Consider the following 5,411-nt stretch of genomic DNA (forward strand, 5'->3'; position numbering starts at 1 on the left):
CATTGAACACCTTCAAGAGCAAACTGGATGCTTATCTTGCTGGGATCCTATGACCCCAGCTGACTTTCTGCCCTTTGTTTGGGGGGCTGGACTCGATGATCTTCCAAGGTCCTTTCCAGCCCTAATGTCTATGAAATCTATGAAAATACAGTATGATGTACTGTAACTACAGCACATCCAGTACAGCTGGAGCATAGTAATTAATGTGCTCCAGTAATCTTCTGCGTTTCATGTATCAGTACCCCACACTTAAACATGGTGGCAGGGGCACGTGAACTAAAGCTCATCAAATGAGTTTTAGTGCAAGTACCCCCACTGTCATTTTTAAGCACAGGGATATTGATACACGAGATGCTGTGGTGCTTTAATTAAAGAGTGCCTCTCAGAGCTGCTCTAATTAAAGGGGTGCCCACCCTGCACCCACCTATCCCTGGAGCATATGTAAAAGTGCCCAAAGGTGTGGAAGCATTTACTGCACAAAGAACCTCTCAGTTTATCAGTTATGCTGCAGACTCTCTTAGTTATAGCCATTACATTACTTATACCTCATTACAGGGCTACATGATGTGGCCCTCTACAACTGCAGGGACCATTTTCAAAATAAAGTTACTGCAATATCTTTTTTATAAAAAGGGATGACATAATGGTATCCAAATCAAAAGAAGCATTTGAAAAAGTATTTGCAAGTGTTTCTGCTGATACATTTACCACAAACTGAGATCAGAGATATGTGTACAGACCAAAAGATAATAGACAAAAGGAACCTATAGAACTTTGCTATCCTGAAGACTTGTGAAGTAAACCCTGACCAGAACCAAATTATATAGAATAGAAAAGATTCCAACAGAGAAAAAACAAATAAAAAATGAATACCTGCTGTTGAAAAGGAAATCCTGATCAATCTGTCAAAGCAGCTCAGTTTGAAGGCATCTATTCGGTAAAACAGCTGAGAAAATTGGCAATAGGAGGACTCTATCAGGATATTTAAACAGCATCCCTGGTGCTGCTGGGACCACAGACTCTTAAGCATTCTCTGTCCACCTGTTCCTACTCACAGAGACTTATGAAAAAGAGGGGACACTTCCTGTTGGCTACGAAGGACCAACTCACAGGATCATCATAAAATTCTAGTTTATTGGATGGATGCAAAAGTCAGACCATAAACCTTGGTGCTGATCCTCTCTCTCTCACGCGCACACACACACACACACACAGTAGCTAGCTCTGAACACTAAGCACCTGTGTCAACATATACCTACCCCCATGCGTTGGAGTTCTCCATTAATGGCCAGTCAAGGCTTCTTTCAGTGCAGTGTTGCTGCAGAAGGGGGTTGCTGGCTGGTCCTTCTGGCTAGACAGGCAGGGTGCTGGTCAGGTCAAAGAGGACACGATTGGGGGTCATTTTTTGCTGCCTTTTATCCCTCTATGGCAGACTTTGGTGACTCCCCAATTCTTGGGCTTACCCAATCTAGGGGTCATTGACCTTGAGGGACATCCCTCTTGGTAGCTGCTGGATGGCAGCTGTCAGCCCCAGGGGTCACGTCTGCACATATATGCAGTCTCAGGAGTCCGTTGATGAATTCTGATTGATTCACTGCCATGATGTATAGAGCTCTGGAAGTGGTTGATCAGGGGGTATTTCAGCCCCAAAGGGTCTGTTTCCAGTGCTGATTAGTTCAAATGGGGCCTTCCCTACCTTTAACAGTGACGTTTCCAGGAATTCCTGGCTCTTTATTGATTCTTTCTTTTCCTTGGTCTCTGATTTTGTCAGTGTTAATTGCTGCTCATTAACATGCTTATCCAGACTAGTTACTGTGTTACACAATCAATCATGATTCATTCAGGGACCTGCTCCATACAGAGATTCCTGCTCTTGCTAACACTGCTACATAGTACAACTTACTTTTAAACTTAAAGTACATTTGTAAAAGCATCTACAAGCTCTATTTTCACTACAAATATATCTTATATAAAAATAATAATGATATAAGAAAAGAAAAAGAGAGGAAGGAAGAAAAGGTAGAAAAGAGAAAGCATCCCCAAAAGGGGGCAAATACTAAAAGAGTGGTTTTTGCCATATGAAGGAGCTTCACATTTGAGGGGGTGTGGGGCAGACAAAAGGGTTTCTTGCTACATTCCCATCCCTGCAACCACGCTTGAGATCTACCTTCAACACGCTTGAGAACAGCTGTAGATGACTGCCATTCTACAAATAATGACATTCCTCTCTCCTTTTTAATGATCTTGATGTTCCACTAATCAAGATAGCAAAATTGCCCTAAGAAAAGTTAGCTGCTAGCTGATCCTGTTAGCTTAAAGAGGAAAAGGAAGGTGAGTTAAATGAACATTAGGCTCTGTCTTTGTTCTGTGCAGGTATAATTCTGCCTTTCAAAAACAAGGTACATATTATATTTCAGGACATGTTGTATATGAGGAAAAATGGTACTTGTGGTTACACACTGTACACCTTCAATCTAAACTTGGAACAAAATGTACCAGTCGTTATGCATCCGACCCCTGCTCCTGTCGTGGTTTACCACATATTTTCAGGCATGGACCAGGCAGGTATCACATGCTGAAGAGTGGGTGCCCCAGAAACTCCAGATGCCCAGTGCAGACATATGCTGTCACCTACTCTAGGAACAAGCTGGCTGAACCTGTCCCTTGAAAAAACAGCCCCATCTTTACCATACAGTTGCCTATTACTTTGAATCTGATCAGTAACTGGGACATGGGTTTATCAGAGACTAATTATGCCACACAGGTCCCTACCACATTACATTTAAGGTGTGATTAACCAGTTAATCATGCCTTAAGTTGTGCCCTGGCCACACGTTCAATCAATTCTTTTTCAGTAATCCCTGTCAGTAGAAGATGATTATCTTATCTGTGGGTTCAAAGATGGCTGATGAGGTCTATCCAGGTTCAACAGACTGTCCTGCAGTTTGGATATGTGTTTCCATGTGGTGTGGGTGGCACTGGATTCTTGATTTGGTCTGCAGCATGCTATTTGTGCCACTTCTGCTTTTCCATCTTCTGATGTAGGTAGGTTTCAAAGTACTGAGATCTGTGCAGCAGACTCTTCTTCCACTTGGGGCAGTCCTGGGTGATGGTCTCCCATGAGTTGACATCAATGTTGCATTTTTTTAGTTGGTCTTGAGGATGTCTCTGAAGTGCTTTCTCTGCCCTCCTCTTGGCTGAGCTAGGAGAATAAAATTTGCTTTTGAAGTTTGGAGTCAGACATCTGGATAACATGCCTAGCCCAACAAAATTTAAGTCAGATGATCATTAATTCAATATTCATGGTGTTTTTTGCAGAAGGACACTAAAATTGGTGTGTCTTCCCACTGGATTCAGAAGATCTTCTGCAGATAGTGTTGATGGTACTTCTCCAACAACTTTAGATGTCTCCTGTATGTTGTCTATGTCTCAGCTTTGTACAGCAAGATGGGGATCATGGCTGCTTGATAAACCATGAGCTTAGTTTTGGATCTGATGTTGCAATCTTTGAACACCCAGTTCTTCAGGTGTCCGAAGGCTGCACTTGAACATTTGAAGTGATGTTGGATTTCTATGTTAATGTCAGCTTTCTGCAAGAGATGGCTTCCAAGTTATGGGAAATACTCAACATTCTACAGAGTTTCACCAAGGATCTGGATTACTGGACCTGGGCACTGTTCATTAGGAGCTTGTTGGTGGAGGGCATTAGTCTTCTGAATGTTAAGTGTCAGTCCCATTTTCTTGTATGCCTCTGCGATTGCCTGAAGGTCTGCTTTTGAGTGAGTACACACTACAGGATCACGAACATACTGGGGATTGATGATTGAAGTTGGAGTGGTCTTGGTTTTGACAGTGAGTAGTCTGAGATTAAATATCTTATCATCCATTTGGTAGTTTAGCTCCACTCAGACTGGATGCCTTTTGGTGGTCAGATGTAGCATCGTGGCAAGGAATGATTTTGGAACGATGATGCATCCTTGCTTAACTCCCATATTAATCTCAGAGGGATCTGTGATGGATCCATTACTGAGAAGTACCACTCACATACTCTCATGAGGCAGGCAGAGAATGGTGATAAATTTTGGTGGGCATCCATACTTCAGAAGAATCATCCACAACACTTCTCAGCTAACAGAGTCAAAAGCTTTCATAAGGTCAAAGAAGGCCATGTAGAGAGGTCTGTATTGTTCCCAGCATTTCTTCTGCAGCTGGTGAGCTGTAAGGGTCATGTCAGTTGTACCTCTTGTGCCCTAAACCCACACTGAGATTCTGGGAAGAATCAATTAATGATATGATAGAACAAGGAATAAGCTATGAATTTATCCCATCACACCATTAATTGAACAAATAGCTAAGTGCTTCCCTGTGGCTGACAGCCCTGTCAGTTGATGGGGTGCCCCCATGTCAGCTGATAGGACTCCTAGCCTAAGGAGCACATGAGGTGCCCCCAAGGTGGCAAACACTATCAGCTATAGGCTCTCTGCTACAGGAGCTTGCCACTTACTGGTGCAGAGGAAGCCATTGGCAAACACTATTGGCTATAGGCTCCCTGTTACAGGAGCTTGCTACTTACTGGTGCAATTGGATCTGATGCTGGATTCCACAATCATGCCTCCTGCCATGCACATATGGCATGGCAGGAGGTGCAATTGTGTGAATCAGAACCCACCATGGCTTTAGCTGAATATCTGGCAAGGGCCACAGCCTCAAAATTTACCATACATGATAATATAGAGCACATGGGTTAATACTACAATTAACTGGTAGTAATTAACTGATGTACATGAGATACAGAATCAACAGTGATGCCAAGAAACCATAGAGGGACATCATCTATGATGCAGTGATCAGAACATTTAGCTGAAAGACAAGCAGTAAAATGTTTTGGTTTTTTGCATGGTGATCCAGTGAGGTGGAAAACCTTGAAGTCTTGCCTAGGTTGTGCTCCCAACAGGGAAGAAATGTTCACCTGCTTGCTTATATAGTTGATCCACTGAATATTAAATGTATACTGTAGAAAAGGCATTAAGGACAGCAGCCAGAAACCAGGGTCCTTGCTCTTCCAGCATCATATCTACTACCTGACTCTTTCTCTTTTTGGCTTAGATATAGGGGTAGCAGCATCTAAGGCTGCTACCAAATCTAAGGCTAACGCCAAATCCTTAGATGCTAAGGCTAAGGCTGCTACCATCTAAAGCTAACACCAAATCCTTAGATGCAGGGGTAGCAGTGGACATAGTCTTTCTGGACTTTCGGAAGGCATTCGACACTGTCTCTCATCCCATTCTCATTAAAAAAACTAGGGGACTGCGGTGCCGACACCTACACAGTCAAATGGGTCACCAACTGGCTGGAGGGCCGCACCCAGAGAGTGGTAGTGGATGGGTCATTTTCACCCTGGAGGGAGGTGG

This window comes from Crocodylus porosus, unplaced genomic scaffold (genome assembly GCF_001723895.1).
Source record: "Crocodylus porosus isolate Cpor-Errol unplaced genomic scaffold, CroPor_comp1, whole genome shotgun sequence".
NCBI lineage: Eukaryota > Metazoa > Chordata > Crocodylia > Crocodylidae > Crocodylus > Crocodylus porosus.